The 17,829-nt window shown below is 45.0% G+C and overlaps 1 protein-coding gene across 2 annotated transcripts in view; it reads right to left on the reverse strand.

The window, feature by feature from the left end:
• LOC149318881 (choline O-acetyltransferase-like) overlaps positions 1-13,540 on the reverse strand; it is a 69,286-nt gene extending 55,746 nt beyond the window's left edge. For both annotated transcript variants that reach the window (XM_089510627.1, XM_089510626.1), the window contains exon 1: positions 13,444-13,540. The gene's annotated coding sequence lies outside the window, so the exon portion shown is untranslated. The remainder of the gene's footprint in view (positions 1-13,443) is intronic.
• Positions 13,541-17,829: the final 4,289 nt, after the last annotated feature.

Consider the following 17,829-nt stretch of genomic DNA (forward strand, 5'->3'; position numbering starts at 1 on the left):
AAATTCATAAAATGCACAAAGTGAGCTTGAATTTTATGTTCCACTCCCTGGAAGCTAGGCAGCATGCGACTGCAATTCTATTAATAAAACGCCTCTTGCGTCACTTTACTGATTCTTTTGTTTGACACTCGACTTAACCATCCTTTCCCCATCGTTCACTGCAATTCCTCTCTTATTTGCAACACTTTATCATATCCATCTTAGACTGTCTGAAGGGTCTCCAGACATGAAATGGACCATTCAACAGTGTTTAGTAGCTTCCACATTTGGGGAGGAGGCAGAGGGGGCAGTGAATCTGCTCTAGATTTTATTTCAGACTTTAAAGGCATGATCCAAGATGTTTAACCTGTTTTGGATGTATGGGTTAGTTTCTTTAAAAATTTGGACTACAACCCAATGTGGATTTACTGCCCTGTTGATGTGGAAGTCACCAGTCACTACCAGGCTCCTTTCTAAGGCCTGTAAGTATCTGGAACCTGCTGGGAGACATCACATAAATATTTGTTGCAGTTCAGTCCATTCCTTGTTTCTGACCTATTTAATAAGAGTAGGGCAATGAGAATTGCAAGAATTATAGCTTGGTTTTGTTTTGTTTGAAAAATATTATTACAACACTCAGACCCCTTACATTATTTGGGGATGCTTAGGATTATCTTGGGCTAAGTGGGATAGGACATTGGACAGCAAGGAGAAGGAGTAATCCTCTGAAAGCAGGGACCATCATGTTGGATGAGAGGCAGACAAATGGGTGAGTCCCTCCAAACCTTCTGCAAAAGACAGCATGTATAAGTCCTGGTATAAATGTTCCAGGAGCCAGTGTGGCATAATGATTTAAGCATTAGACTAAGACCTTGAAGACCAGGGTTCAAATCCCCACTTAGCCATGGAAACCCACTGGGTGACTTTGAACAAGTCACACTCTCTCAGCCCTAAAAGTCCTGTGATAGATTTCTCTTAGGGCTGCCATAAATCAGAAACAACTTGAAGGCAGACAACAACAAACAACAGCAAATAATAATTGTTCCATCTGATGCCTTCATTCGAAATGTCAAACACCATCTTTCTCAAATACTTCATGTTGGAAAAGGGGAGATGTCATTCTGGTGACTATCAGCACAACTCAATAGATAGTTTTATAGTCAGTGACCCCAAATAATTTAGTAGAGTAGGAAGACATTAAGAGTCAAATGAACAGCAGCTGCTTTGATGAGCCTGGCTCTATGTGTGCAGGACACCATTGTTGCCGTCTGCCTCCGGATGAGGAAAAGACATGAGAGGAATCCTGTGGCTTGCAGTGTGCTTCAAAGCAAGAGCCACAATTTGCAGCTGAGGAGATGAGGATTGAAGGACCCTTCCTAATATAGACAGGAGAGATGGATCTAAATTTTACATGATAGTTTTAGTCAAATTAACTGCCTTCATTACGGAGAAGATGCTGTAATACTCCAGTGCCTGTTTTAGAAAGCACTTCAGTAGCCTGAGACTGGAGCTGAACAGATTTGGGCCACAGGCCTGTGAACACTCACCTAGAAGTAAGCAGGAAGTATTTCTGAGTAAATATGCATAGAATCAGTGGTGGTCCTACCATCTGGAGTACTACCCACCTAGCTCCCAACACATCCTTCTAACCAGCAAAGATATCCAAGGTGTACTTAAGAGATTTTGCAAGGAAGGATATTGGGGTGAATTGGCTCCATCTCTGGGAATCTTCATTTTGCTATTATGTTCCACTCTCCATTCCATTAGACTCAGTGGGCATCAGCCACCACTGTGCAGGATGATACTGTTAGTCATAGGACAAAATTACACTACAAATAGCACTGTTATTCCACTTTAACTGCTATGCGTGCTTCCTGTGGAATTCTGGGTTTTATAGTTTAGTGACGCCTAAGAGCTCTCTGTCTGCAGATTCTAAATGCCTTCCCTAAATTGCAAATCCCAGGATCCATAGCAGTTAAAGTGGAATAATAGTGCTATAACAGTGTAGTGTGATGTTGCTGATAGTTCGTAAACAGTGAGAGCTGGAAAGAAAGTAAGTGAGCAAGAGTGTAGAGTTGTATTTGACAGTGATTCCTATTTAAGGTACAGAAAGAAAGTGAGGGGAAACTGTATTAGGGTGTCATGCCCAGCCTGGAGGATGGCTTGGAGGACTCAGAGGATGAGCTAGAGCCCCTGGGACCTGAACCTGTAATGGAGGAGCCAGAGCCCCTGGGGCTTGAACCTGTAACGGAGGAGCCAGAGGCTGGCCCTAGTTCTGCTGGAGCAGAGTCTATGGCCCCTCCAGAGATTCAGCAGTCAAGTTTGCCTGGTGCCGAGGCTGTGGACACGAAGGAGGATCTGGGCAGTGTGCCTACCTTCAATGAGCGTTGAGCAGAAAGAGAGGGCCTTCGAAGATCTCGGAGGCTTTATCAGAAGCGTCTTCGTGATCAGACACAGCTGAAGGCCGGTTCCTTGCCTTCTTAAGCACCTAGAGCATGTGTGGTTCTTTGCCAGTGGATATCTGACTCTTTTAGAGGAAAGACTCTGTCTCTGGCTCCTTTGGCTTCTTGTCTTGACTACCCGGAAACCTTGACCTTGGACTGCTTTATCGACCTGCCTATCTGTTGCCCTGAACCTCGGACCGTCTGACAATTCTCTTGGTAATCCCTTTTGGTACAGCTACTGTGAATCTCCAGGACTGTGTAGCTTACACTGACTTTGCTGTGCTGGGAGGGGGTTTGTTTGTTTGGGAACTAGCTGCCTTATCAGCTCTTTGGCTGCTTTCCCGGACAGAGGGACTGAGCCACTAGGACTCTGGTTGACCAGGGTGTGAAGCCCAACTCAGCTATGGAAACTAACTGGGCACTTTTGGACAAATCATACTCTTTCAGCTTTACAAGGAGGGATTGGCAAACCTCCTGAGAAGAAATCTTGCCAAGAAAATCATAGGATAGACTCACCTTAAGTAGGAGTTGACTTGAAGGTGCAGAACAACATTAGAGATTATTTGTAGTATGCACAGTGTGGGGAAATCCCCCCCCCCCAATATTAATTCATACAGACTCTCAGAGGTCCCTAATAACCTTTCCCTTAACTTCAAAATCAGGTCAGACATAGGCACATTTCCATTTAGTTTGAAAAGTAGCATTAACAAAAACAACAAGGAGAATACTGGATGGTTAACAGCTCCTTGTCTTAACTGTTGCATTGATTAAAGTAGCTCTTATGGCATTGGAGACAATGGCCATCAGGTTGGAGCTGTTTAGACTCCCAGTTTTCTCTAATGTACAGTGTTTCTCCCCTTTTGCTTCTAGTAGGATCTTAATGATCTAAATGATCACATTGCCTTTTTGATGAACCACGCAACTAAAAAAAACCACATACACAGATACGCACATGGGTGGATTGAAATCCTTTTATTATTAAGTGAATATATGAAGTATAAATTGGACTCTATTAGGATTTTAGACCCAATTATTCCCTATCCCTACAGGTTCAATTATGGCTTAAAATATAGAGCTGGGTTAAAATGACTGGTTTGGATAGTAGAGCCTCTCTAAAATACAATATCTCATTAAAATTGGTTGATGTTGCTTTGAGTTCCAAATGGGAGAAAGGCAGGATATAATTCAAATTAATAAATCAAATAAATAATTTATTCATACTTTTTTTTATTATTAGCCCTTCTCTAAAGTTAAGATGTAGACCAGCTCATCTGAAAAAAAAATATGTTAAACTGGGGATGTGCTGTGTTTGTATAAAGTGGTGTGTGTATATATGCACACATGGGTATGTGTACATTGAGGGACAGCTTTAAAGAACAGTGATCTGGATTAGCTGGAAAGACTCCTTCCCTATTGCTCTCCCCTCCACATCTACTTTTCTCCCAGAGGAAATGCCTCCTGGTTTAAACCCCCCATGAGAGGACCCTACAACTTCAGTGAAGCAGTTTTGGGGAAAAGTGACATGGGAGGGAAGTACTTGTGGTGCATCTGAAGCTATCTATGGGCACTCAGTGCCTCTCCCTCTTTTTATGTGACACTGATGGTGAGCCACTCATCAGAGCAGCACAATGTCTCCCAAATATCCCCTTGCACAGGACAGACACGACATTGATCTCAAAGGAGGTTTCTTTTTGTGTTGCTTGTGGAGTAAAATTTTATTTTCTGGAATGTACAACTCTTTCGGCCTGAACAGATAGGGCCAAATAAAGATGCTTTGGGTCACTTTGGAGGCATGCTGTTTAAATGACACATGTATCTTAAGAGGCTAGAAGTTGCACCAAAGCTGCGCTCTATTCCTTAGGACTAGAGAATGACCTTGGCACAGCTTCTGGCCTCTTAGGACGCATGCATCATTTAAACAGCATACTTCCAAAGTGACTCGAAGCAGCTTTATTTGGGCCTGTCTGTTTGGACCCTTTGTCTCCCAGAATGTTCTCTGCCTCTATGGATATCCCTTCATACCATCTTAGCGGAAAACAACTATAACAACATCCTGAGAAAATGTAGACCAATGACTCCACTACTATCATCTTTCTTTCTTTCTTTCTTTCTTTCTTTCTTTCTTTCTTTCTTTCTCCTGTTTGATTTTTTCCCTTGAAAAATTCCCATGAAGGATACCTGTATATCCTTACATATCCTTACATATATATATTATATATGTATATATATATATATATATATTCTGACCAGTTTGGATTAAGTATATATATATATTCTGACCAGTTTGGATTATTCTGTACTCTGATTCAGGGGTGCAGATAGAGACACCATTTGCTTCTCAATTTTAGATAGCAAAATAAATTTGGCCAACCCTGGAAGATGGCTCAGAATATCTTATGGGGAATATTTCTGTATTGCTGAGAGAGAGAGAGAGAGAGCATATCATTAGTAACATCTCTGTTTTGTAACTCTATTGTTGGATTTCTCTTAACTTGGCATCTCTAGTCAGTCATCATTCATTTGCCCCAAATGACGTGTGTATGTGTGTAAATACGAACAGCTCAGTAGAGTTATTCCCTTGATATCACAGTTGCTTGCACATGATTTCCTTTTCTTCCAGCAAAACTGACCCTCGGGTACTTGCCATCTGTCTGTATATTATGCTAAAGGTAGACACAAGGTATGTATGCACTGTGGATCTACAGTATCATCCGAAATACACCAGGCATTCTATGGGACTCGATTCTGTAACTGAAGGTGTGGATGGAAAAGAAGATATTGAATTAAACTTAAAGATTGGTTGAGCCAGTGTAGTGGTTTAAGTGTTGGACTACAGCTCTGGGAGACCGGGGTTTAAAGTCTCAGCCATGGAAACCCACCAGGTGACCATGGGCAAGTTATATTCTGTTAGATTAAGAAGAAGGCAACAAATCTCCTCTGAATAAATCTTCCCAAGAAAACCCTTTCATAGGGTTGCTATAAAATGGTACTGACATGAAGGCACATAACACTACCACTAGCAGCAGGAATAGTAGCAACAACAACAACAAGGGCTAGGAAGGTTAGTTGGTGAGAATAATGCTTATTTGTGGAAGAGACTGTGTGAGGCCACTTCAAAAATCAGCCACACTGTCTTGCAAGACTTTCTAGGTGGCATTTTGTTTGTTACTTAATATATTAAGTAAAAACACAAGTTGGTAATGGAGCTCATACAGAAGATAGTACTAATGTTTAAAAATCAGTAACATATTAATATTAAAAATAAAACAACTAAGCATAACATCAATTTAAACTAAAGAGAAAGGGGAAAATAGGCTTCTATAGATGGAATTTTAAAGGGTTGTGTTAAGATGTTTGTCTGTCTACGTATTTACCCCTCCATCATCTAAAAAGCCCGAAAAAACCACAAAAACTATGGATGCCGGCCATGAAAGCCTTTGACTTAACTACAATATTGTTGCCCAGTATTTGGGAGAGCAGTTTATTGGTTAGTTCTATGGGAGCCATAGGACAAAGGATTCTTTCACATGTCATGACTGGTCATAAACTTATAAATAATAATCATACAGCTTTTACAGATCCCATGGCTTCTTCCACACCAGCATTAAATGTCCACAGAAGCCATAGTAAATATCCTTGTGATTCACTGGGTAATCCATATGGCAGGCACTTTTTGTACCTCATCAACATGATGTGGGAATATTATCATGGAAACCCCCCTTCCCCCTCTTCTTATTATCTGCCTCCCTGTAGAAATCATGAATCAGAAGGCAGAATGATGCTAGAGGATTTTGGCCAATGAAACAGAATGGCCCATTTGCACTGACTGCACATTCATTTAAGGATAACTGCAGCTGTGGTCTCTTGGCCACTTGGCTCCATGTGCAAAATGGCTCCCCACAGATCAGTTTTCATTGACGAAACCTTAATTAGAGAAGACCATTTTACCAAGCGATAAGATGGTCTCTTGATCAGCAACATGTCAACTTAATATATGAACCAAGCATCTCACTTTCAGGGCTCCTTCCTTGAGAGATTTTTTATGGAGCACAACTGTCAAGACTTAACCGAGTCTTGCAATACAGCCCTAGCATTGGATGCACAATGGGTTTGGCCCTACAAAGCACACACTCTGCATAGCACACATACTCTTCTCTAGAGTTTGGAAGAGTAACTTCTTTTGCTATAACTCTTGGAATCCCCCAGCTAATATGGCCATGCTGGTTGGTGGAATTCTGGGAGTTGTAGTCCCAAAAGCAGCTTTTTCAAGCTGAACACTCTCCCTCTGTATCTCAGGACACATTTTATTCCCTCCTACTGTTTATCTGAGTTGGGGAGAATATGGTGTGGCCAAGGTTTGCATGTAACCCCAAAGGTTCATGTTTCACACCCTTGCCTTAGCTTTCTGCTCTGGGGGAATGTAGTTTATGATGACAAACTTTACAAACTTTTGAGAGTCAAATATCCTTAGCAGGAATCAGTGTCTGGTGAAGGAGAGCATTTGTTTTTCAGTATGTCAAGCATGGTATAGAAGAGAAATTGTTGTCTGGGGTGTGTACAGCACTAATCCCACTGTCATCACAGATAAGTAGTTCAGTTTTATTTTCATATTGGTCATAGACTATGACAGAAATGCAAACATATACCATCCAAAACAAATAACAGCAGGTTGTGGGGGCTTTTTTAAAAAGCGTGTTTCTATACACAGAGGTTTGAATTGTATTGATAGCCCCAACTACAATAGACCCATTGAATTCATTTTTGAATTCTAAATCAACACTTACGTAAGTCCCATTGATTTAATGGGCCAACTCTAATTGCAAATTACCAATAGAATTCAGACTATAAAATGCAACTGGAAAAAATGGGAGGAGAAGCTAGTAAGTGTTTAAGCACTTAAATGACAGGTAATCTTGGCAAAAACAGGAGAAGCTCAGTTTTGGAGAGGTAGGTCTTGGCAGTATGAATTTGGTGAGGCTGCTGGAATGGGTCTTGCATTGGTGCATCCCTGAATTGGGATTGACATTGCTGCAAGAGCCACCAGGTTGTCATGTTAATTGATTAACTAAAGCAGATTAATAAATGAATGGCTGCTGCACAGTAGATACAAGCTATTAATTTGTGTGGAGCAACATACACTGAAACAGGGTGTAAACAAAGAACAAAACAGGCTTTGCATTTGTTTGTTTGTTTTTTAAAAGTCTATGGGTGGGTGTATGTGCAGTTAGAATATCTACTTTAAAAAGCACACCAAATAACAGGATCCAGATGGTAGAGACTGTTACAACAGGCGAGAGACAGATCAACCAAAATGTAGCTACAGTCTCAGCAAGGGTGGTTACAGTGCACTGTATGATTTTCAATAAACGCAGCACAGGTCTTTAGGTTTGAGGTGAGCTACTGTGATCTCTGACTCCCATAGTCCCACACCACTGGCTATGCCAATACTAGTTAGGGATGATGGGAATTGCAGACCAACAAGATTTGGAGGTACACAGCTGCCCACACCTGTTTTAAATGATATCTAAAGCCAATGCAGCTGACTTTTACCTCTCCGCATCTAGTTTGCTACCCAAAGCTGAGTCCTTTGAAGGCTGGACCAGTTTTCTTTAGTTGACACCAGCCAGAGAACAACTTTACTTTGAATCAATATATGAATGGAAGTCTGGACATAAATAGGTTTTGACATGATTTGCTTCAAATGCCTTGAAACCTGTTTGGCCACAGGTGTCAGCTGGACTAAGACAGCTCTCCGTACTGCACATCAATGGCAAGATGGATGCCTGTCATGGCATTTCCAAATAATATCTGTTCCTTGTTAATAAGGAAGATTTGTTCCCAGACTGCATTTGGTGTTCCTGTGGACACTGGCCAGATCCATGAGTAGTTGAGCATCCTCGTTCCTCTCCTTCACCAGGAAGTAGAAATTGAAACATAATGAAAAAGAAAAGAGAATTTCTATTGCAATGTGGAGGCAGGATGTGCTGTACAAGCAGTTATCTGATAGTGGACACATAATGTGGTTACAAAATACCTGATTTGAGGCAGAGCTCACCAAAACAAGCTCAATCCTTATTTTTTGGATAGCAGCACCAATAAAGAGGATCATAATCCTTCAGATGGCTCAAGCAGGGCATAGTAGTTTGAGTGTTGGACTAAGACTCTGGGAAGCCAGGATCCCAATCCCTGCCACCAGGGACGTAGCTAGGATTTTAGGAAGGGGGGGGGGTCCAGATCAAGTGCCACCATTATAATGGGGCTTGGGTGCCGCGGCGCAGCAGCACACACCATTCATTTTTCTAATGGAAGGGGGGGTCCGGACCCCAAGATTCCCCCCCCCCCCTTGGCTACGTCCCTGCTGCCACAAAGACCCAATAAGTGACCTTGGGCAAGCCATACCCTCTCAGCTTCAGAGGAAGGCAATAGCAAACTTCCTTTGAATAAATCTTGCCAAGAAAGTCCTAAATATAAGTTGGAATCGACAACAAAGTTCTTTGGCCATGTGGGGGTATATTTCCATCAATGGATAATCATCCCTTTCCACCCACCAGAGTTTGGAGAGGCTTCCAATCCCACATAAACTGCAGGGTTTGAACTGTGCGCTACCTGTAAGTAGATGGAAAGCTTCCATGTGAGGATAATGGGTCATTTGCAAGAAGTGCATCAAAAGTGGCAAGAGGGGCCTGCCTCTGGCATAGGGTGTGTGCAATAACCATTATACAACATAAGCCTAAATGAGAGTGTCTACTACTTAGACTCGTGTGCTGAAATCCTTTGTCTTTTATACAATTCCTGTGTGACCTTTGCCTGGTAGAGGCCTCTGCAGACCACAACTACATGCTGCTATTGTCAGGATCTACCTATCCATCTCTTTGTCACCATCTAACTTCCTCCCTCCTTTCCTTTCTCATATTCTGGAAAAAAGGAACCCAACAATGTGCACAGTTGTCTGTGCCACATCAATAAAGAGGCACACAAATAAATAATACACAATAGATATTTTCCTATCTGTAAGTGGGAATTGAGAGCCAGATAGTGCAGTGGTTTGAAGGTTGGACTTGGATTCCAGGAGACCAGGGTTCGAATTCCTGTTTGGTCATGGAAGCCTCTGAAGAAGGAAAACCCCACCAAGAAAACACTAGGGTAGGGTTGCCATAGGTTGGAGCCAACCTGAAAATGCATGGGGGCAGTAACAAAGATAAAATGCAAAGTTCACTGTGAGGCTTGCAGTGAGAAAATCGCTGCTTGCAATGGTCCCAGTTTTCCCATTTCCTGGGAGCTCTTTCTTCTAAGGAAGTCTCTTTGAGAGCAAAGGGACCCAGTCCATGGAAACAGGTTCAAGGGTGCTCAGTTCTCTCTGCAGGTGTGAGAGGGCTGCCCATCCTGAAGGAAAGAGATTATTGTATCACCCACACGCCCACCCAGTATCCCTTTGATGAACAGTAACAGTTTTTCTTATCCATCTTCCCCTGCCCAGTTTGGGGGGGGGCACTGGGTGAGCATGTATCTTTTGGGAAGGAGCATCAGCAAGAAAGAAGGGCAGTGGGAGGAGGAGGTATCCCTGCCAGCTGCAGCTTCCAAGTCAATGGACCCCCAAATAGCTTCAGCACCCGGGACAGCTCCCTGAAACTTTAGTCATCTCTTTGCAGGCAGGGAAACCAGCTGCCCCTTTCCCCTTTCAAAATCTTAGAGGAGAGTGTGGAACATGCTGAAAGAGAAGACTTCTTACCACTAAGGATGGCAGAAGGAAGGAAGGAATGGGTGTAAAAGAAGACAAAGAACATGTCTAAGAATAGAAGAATATTCTAGAGCCAGTGTGGGGCAGTGGTTGACTACAGCTTTGGAGACCAGGTTCAAATCCCAGTTGGGCCGCCTAAACCTATATGTAAACCTACTGGGTGGCCTTGGGCACATCACACTCTCTCAGCCTCAGAGGATGGCAATGGCAAACCATCTCTGAAGAAACTTGACAAGAAAACCCCATGATAGCTTTGCCTTAGGATCACCAGAAATCAAAATCGACTTGAAGGCACACAATGACAACAACAACAACAACAACAACAACAACAGGGAGAGCTCCTGGTCCCTTGCTGAAGCAACTAACATTTCATGAAACCTGGAAAGACTTGATAGCAACCAGTTCTGGAAAGAGGAACCTGTTGGGTGACTGGGATGAAAGGAGAATTCAAAGATGTAGCTTTGTTAGTCTGTAGATTCAGTATGAAGAAAGATCTTGTAGCACCTTTGAGACTAACTGAAAGAAAAAAAATTGGCAGCATGAGCCTTGATAGACTTCAGTCTGCTTCCTCAGATGTATTTGGTGGAGCGGATCAGCATCTGAGGAAGTAGCCTGAAGCCTACCAAAGCTCATGCTGCCATCTTCTTTCTTCCAGTTAGTCTCAAAGGGGCTACAAGATCTCCTTCCATACTCGAAAGGAGAAAGATGGGGGCAGAGCCAAGAAAGAGCTGCCAGGGAAGTCTACCTTTAGGGAACATGGCTGTATGTCTGGGTTGGTGAGTGGGGAGTTCAGCCACGAAATTCCTTTAATCCCATTGCTACCGGAGTTATTGCCCCGGGGTAAACAATTTGGGAGATAGAGGGGACTATAGTTTCCACCACCTTGAGGATTTGGGGCTCCTTCTAAGTCCCCAGCAAAGGAGTCACATTACCTGTGTTTACTCTGGAGTAAGTCCAGTTGTAAGGCTCCAATGAAAGGCAAAAGCGGGTCTCAAGCGAGTTTTTCCCCCCCTTCCACCGGGCGGTTCAGATCTAGTTACTTGGACGTTACTCAGAGAACTAGTTAAAGGTGTTATCTACCCGTTACACTCCCCCACTGGTTGCTCATTCGTGTCTGGAGTGGAGTGGAGCAAGGGAGGGAAGAGTGGTGGTGCCTGAGCTTTGGACTCTGGAGACCAGGGATCGAATCCTCGCATGGAAACCCACTGGGTGACCTTAGGCAAGTCACACTCTCTCAGCCTCAGGGGAAGGCAACGACAAACCTCTTCTGAATAGATGCACGTCATTGTTTAAGGGACTGGAGGGGCTCCTTTTTGTTCAGAATGGGTTTTCAAAGGAAAGAAAGGAGCAAAGTGTGTGTGTGTGAAGCGACATACCTTAAGAAATTAAAACCATCCCTACAACACACACCCCATATATAAAAGCCACTCCCAGGATTATGAATTTAAAGCTGGCCTGAATAAAAATATTTTTGCTTCTGAGGAAGGGGAAGAAGACAGAGAAGGGGCCAATCTAGCCTCTCATGGAAGGGAGTTTCAGAGGGTGGGAGAAGCCACCTAGAAGGCTCCTGTCCTCTCCAAACCAGCTTGTGATGGTGGTGGGACCCAGAAAAAGCCTTCCCCGAAAGATCTGAGGGCTCTGGTAGGTTGGTATGGGGAGAGATGGTCACTCAAGTGGTCTATTTGAGACCCCCTGTCTCCCCATAGGAACCTGGCAAAGGTGTTGCCCTAAAAGATCAGACCAGCAAAACAAAAAGGTCTTTAGGGGAAATACTTTTTTGTTTTGCTAGTCCCCATAGGAACCTGCCAGAGCCCTGAGATCTTCGGAGCAAGGCTTTCTCTGAGTCCCACCATCTTCACAGGTCTATTTGAGACTACTGAAGACTGGGAAGAGAGTCTATCTGGGAACAATCTCAGACAGTCGATTTGAGAAGACCACTTCTCCAGCCAGAACCCTAAGATCTTCAGAGAGGAAGGCTTTCTCTGGCTCCCACCACCATCATAGCTCTATAGACTGTATGTATGTAGAGAGAGATCTTGTAGCACCTTGGAGACTACGGTCCAAAACACACTGCAGAAATAATACAGTTTGAGACCACTTTATTTGCCCTGGCTCAATGCTATGGAATTCTGGGAACTGTAGTTTTGTGAGACATCGAGCCTTCCCTGTCAGAGAGCTCTGGTGCCACAATAAACTACAATTCCCAGGATATCCTTAGCACTGAGCCAGGGCAGTTAAAGCAGTCTCAAACGGGATTATTTCTGCAGTGTGTTTTGGACCTAACTGAAATCAAGAAGTTGCTAGCCTGAGCTATGGCCAACACAACTACTCTTGAATGCTTCTTTGGTAAACCTGTCTACTTCCTCAGATGCATTTGGTGTGTAGACTGTTTGGGAGATCATAGGAACCTTCCAGTGCCTTGAGATCTTCAGGAGAAGGCTTTCTCTGGGTCCCACCACACACACACCATCCCAGCTCTATAGACTATTTGAGAGACTTACCTCCCCATAATAACCTGCTAGAGCCCTCAGATCTTCGGAGGAAGGCTTTCTCCGAGTCCCACCATCATCAGAGACTATTGAAGATTGGGAAGTGTCTATCTGGAAATAATCTCAAACCACCGATTTGAGAAAACCCTGTCTCCCTATGGGAACCTGCCATAACCCTAAGATCTTCAGAGGAAGGATTTCCCTGGGTCCCACCATCATCGTAACTCCGTATATACTGAGCTCTTGTAACACCTTTGAGACTAACTGAAAGAAAGGATCTGGCAGCATGGGCTTTGGTAAATTCACGACTACTTTCTCAGATACATTTGATGTATAGACTATTTGAGAGATCGTATCTCCCCATAGGAACCTGCTAGAGCCCGCATATCTTCAGAGGAAGGCTTTCTCTGGGTCCCACCACCATCGTAACTCTGTATGTGGAGAGATCTTTTAGCATCTTTGAGACCAACTGGAAGAAAGGAGTCTACTTTCTTAGATACATGTAGCGTATATGAAAGACTTATCTCCCCGTAGGAACCTGCTAGAGATCTCAGATCTTCAGGGGAAGGCTTTCTCAGAGTCCCACCACCACCATCCAAGGTCTACCTGAGGCTATGAGAGACTGGGAAGGGTCTCTCTGGGCGCCATCTCAAACAGTCTCTTTGAGCAGAAACTCTTTGCAGTCCCCGACTTGGGTCTCCAAGGGGGAAGGGAGGGCTTCCCTGCTCTAGATCTCTCCTTCGGGGGAAAGGGGGATTCCCTTTGGGGTCTCCCAGCTCAGCCCCCCCCTTACCTGTCAGAGATGGGGTTCTGGAGTCCGAAGCGGAGTGGGTCGGAGAGAGAAGAGCTTGTTGGAAGGAGGGAAGGGGTCCTGATGCTCCTTCGCCTCCTTTCTGGCCAAGGCAAGCGCTCCCAGACCCGCCTCTCAGGCTTGGCTCCTCCAAACTCCTCCTCTTCTCCTTCCCTCCCTCTTTGTGGGACGGGGCTGACCCAGGCGTCCTCCTTTTCCCGGATCTGTCCTCCATTCACCCCCTCCTCCTTTTGAGCCAGGGCATCATCTACTCACACTGATCCCACCAAGGGGGAAATCGCAGTGGTTTCAGTGCAGGACTAGGACCCTTGGATTTTCAGCACCTTGGTTGACAAGTCACACTCTCTCAGCCTCCGGGGAAAAGGCAATGACAAAACCCCTCTGGACAAACCCTGGCAAGGAAAAACCCAGGATCGGCCTTAGGGACGCCAGAAGTCGGAAAGAACCTGAAGACACCCGACAATAAGTCAAGGAGCAGAGCTACACCTCTTTGATCATCTTGTGTGGCTAATTCTAGGAATGGTAGTTAGTCGTGGCCCCAGAGTAGAGTTGCTATCCCCCCCCCCCCAGACATTTCCATAGCATCGTGCCGCTCCAGTTCAAGCGGTGTCAAACCGGATTATTTCCGTAGTGGGGAAGGATGAAGATGTGTTCCCCGGAGAAGATGAAGGAGCTGAGGTTGGAAAGGTGGGCAACCACACTTTCCCCAACGTGGCACCTACAAAGTGGGCAGGACTACAGTTCCCAGCATCTCTACCCTCCAGGCCCATGTGGGATGATGGGGATGATGGGAGCTGTCTGTGAACCAAAAGATCTGGGGAGGGAAGGCTCTTTACACTGGCAGGGAAGATGTCTATTTTCAACCCTTCCAGAGAGAAAGAGCCCATTTGCGACTGTTCCTACTTTTCTTTTTCTATGGTGCATCTAAGGCCCCCAGTGCCAACATCCAACTGGGCACCATATCTATGGAGACCAAGGAAGGGCAGCCCTTTCCAAACCCATCCAGAAGCCCAGATCCTCTTTCTCCAGCCCTGACACTCAATACCAGGGTCCTCCTCCTTTGTAGCCCACTCCCTTGTTCCCTGTTTACTCGCATTAGGAAGCTGTCTTGCATTGAGTTGGACCCTTACTCTCTCTAGACTAGTCTTGGCAGCGGCTCCTGGGATTTCAAACAAAATTGTGCTTTCTTGGGTTGCGCCTGCACTCCAGGAATAACACAAGTCGACACCACTTTCATTGCCCTGGCTCAATGCGCTGAGGAATTTTCCGAACTGTAGACACTTCCCTGTCAGAGAGACACAGCAAACGACCATTCCCAGGATTCCATAGCATTGAGCCATGGCAGCTGAAGTGGTCTCAAGCTGGATCAGCGCTGCGGTGCGGATGCAGCCTTGGAGCTCTTCCATCCCGGCTCGACTCTGCCTAGTTTCCGAAAACCATTGATGTCGGGTATATTTAGGAGTGTGTGTCAAATGTTCTCAGTTGCCTGGGACTTTTACTCCGGAGTAAGTACAGACTTGGAGGGATTCAAAGACATAGCCCTGTTAGTCTGTAGAATCAGTCTATGTAGAGAGATTTTGTAGCACCTTTGAGACTGACTGAAAGAAAGAAAGTTGGCAGCAGGAGCTTTCCTAGACTGCAAGCGACTTCTTCAGATGCATCTGAGGAAGTAGACTGAAGTCTACGAAAGCTCGTGTTGCCAATTTCTTTCTGTCAGCTAGCCTTGGACTGAAGGATCAACCCAGTTGGATGAAACTTTTTCTTGGGGATCAAATGAGTCAACCGGAGAGGAGATTTCGTTGGTCCCTTTTCCTCCACTTTCTTTGGGAAAACCACTCAACTCACTCCTTCCTCTGTCCCATGTTTAGGTGCTGGAGAGGAGCTGGAGTGCTTTACTTCCAAACAGACAACATTGGGAGATACACACACACACACACACACACACCCCTGCAAGCCCTGTATCGGTTTCACACCGGATCACACTTGCCGGCGCGGACTGTTGGATGCCCGCTCTTCCTTTTTTGGTTATTTCCGGGTACACACAGAGCAGCCTTGTCCACTTTGGTACCCTCCAGGTGTGTCAGAGGGAGCTGCACAACACCCATCATCCCCTATAGATCGTGTCGGGATGATGGGAGTTGTAGTCCTACTACCTCTGGAGGCGGCAGAGGGATGCCTCGGATGGCTTCTCTCTGGCGTGGCACAGCGGGTTGAGTGTTGGACTCTGGAGAGCAGGGTTTGTAATGTCAACGCACTGGCTGACCTTGGGCAAGTCACACTCGCTCAGTCTCAGGGGGAGGCAATGGCAAACCTCATCTGTACCAATCTGGCCAAGAGAACCCAGTGATATGTTTAGGGTTTGCATACGTCGGAAATGACTTGAAGGCATACAACAACAGTGTCTAAAGTTAACGGGAACGAGGAAATCCTCACGCGAACGTTTTCATAGTTTGATCGGTCTTATAGTGGCTCTTTCCCAAATCCCGAACTCCCTCTAACTAACCTCTTTTTCTTTTCTTTTCGTGTTTGTAGGTTGTCTGGGAGTGATTTAAACAGCAAAAGGGGTCTTGCAAAGATTCTCAAGAAGACCACCCCCTTTTCTAAAAGAAGCCTGCAATAAATTGCTCTGAAAAACGGAAAGGAAGGAATCATCCATTCCTCATATTCTTCCTTTGGGAAGGCTTCTTTCTTTCTTTCTTTCTTTCTTTCTTTCTTTCTTTCTCTCTATCTATCTATCTATCTATCTATCTATCTATCTCCAGTTAGGAAATCGGAGTGAGAAGGGGCTGGGGATCTAGTAGCCCTAGATTCTGGAGGATGCGAAAGGGAGATGCATGCGTGGCATGGAAAAGAAAGGAGGAGAAAGGGCGAGGCTGAAAGGCAAATGCAATGCTTTGCAACATCTTGCCTGACGAAGAAGCCCATGAAGCTTCGGAAGCTTGCAACAAGTAGATTGTGCATTTCGGTCGGCCAATAAAGGCATCCCTGATAGAAGTTTGTTTGGGATTTGTCAAATGGCCAACACAACTGTCCCTGAATGTTTTCTGCAAGGGCTCAGGGAGGCTTCCAGACCCAAGGGAGGCTGTCTGGGCGCGGATCCTACACACTCCCTTAAAAGTAAATCCCACTGAAAACAACCAGGTCTACTTCGGAAGTCACCCTGCAAAAGGAGGGAGCTATTGCTAACGGTGCGCTCCTTGCCGCAAAAATGCGGAGCAACGTCATGCGATCCCGAAACAGCCTTTGCTCCTAAGTTACTCTCAGGGATGTTCCTTAAGTTTTGGTCTCGGGAGGTAAGAATAGACCTCCAGCTTCAACCATCCCTGAGGATCGCTGCTGGCGGCCCAGGGGACTTTGCAGGGCCAGACTAGGGAGGTTTCATCCAGAAATACTTGGGTGGGATTTTATTTTTTCCAGCAAATCATTCCTCTGAAATAGGCAAAGCTCTGTTCAGTGGGGAGCTATTTCTTCTTTGTATCGTTTAGGATCGCAGCCTGAACCTGGGAGGAAAGGGATCCTTTGGGCAGATGAGTCCACCTTGCTCAAACTATTTAGATCTTACGCATTTCCCAAGGCTTTGAACCGGTCACCACCCCCTTTTCCCATCCCTATTGACAGTCACAAGACCAGTTGTCCATTTTCCCCGTTGTGTTGGGCACTGTGACAGCGATGGGAGACACTTTCCATGTTGCTCTATGCATTAAGACAGTGACACATTGGCTGGGCAGCCCCTATAGATTTCAAGTCTTTCCCCAAAGCACACTCCTCCCTCTCCAGCCAAAATGGAAGGACTAAGGAGCAACCTTACACTGAAAACAATTCAATCCGGAATTCAGCAGGAGAAACTGAAACGTTGAAGGCAACACTACTATTTTAAAGTTGCATAGCTTTGATCCCATCGAGTCCCTTTTAAAAACGGGGGCCAGTTATTCCAGTTGAACTGTGTGTGTGTAAACTATATTTTCCAAGCCATCCCTTTCTTAATTCTAAGACATTCACTGAGTGAGTCTTGTCCATTGAGGGAGAGAAAAAGCTCTCATCTGACTGACCCAGCAATAAGGATTGTTACTTCCAGGTGCCCCACAATCAGTGAGGCATTTTGCAGAATGATATGTTTACATTCACTTCTATGGGAGGAAGGTGCTGATTTCCTATAGGGCTTACTCTATACTTACAGAGAGAGAGGGGAGGAGAAATGGGTGAGGGATCTAGTAGCCCTGGATTCTGGGGAATGAGAAGGTTCACCCCATAAGTAAGGCTCCACACAGACATAAGTACCTCTGAGGAGATGTATAAAACCCAGCTTAGGACCCAGCCCTCCTTTCTGACATGCAAACAACGAAACAACAAAGCAACACAGTCCCCCAA

The sequence above is a fragment of the Sceloporus occidentalis genome, unplaced genomic scaffold (genome assembly GCF_023333645.1).
Source record: "Sceloporus occidentalis isolate IW3139 unplaced genomic scaffold, rSceOcc1.0.p SCAF_2, whole genome shotgun sequence".
Classification (NCBI taxonomy): domain Eukaryota; kingdom Metazoa; phylum Chordata; class Lepidosauria; order Squamata; family Phrynosomatidae; genus Sceloporus; species Sceloporus occidentalis.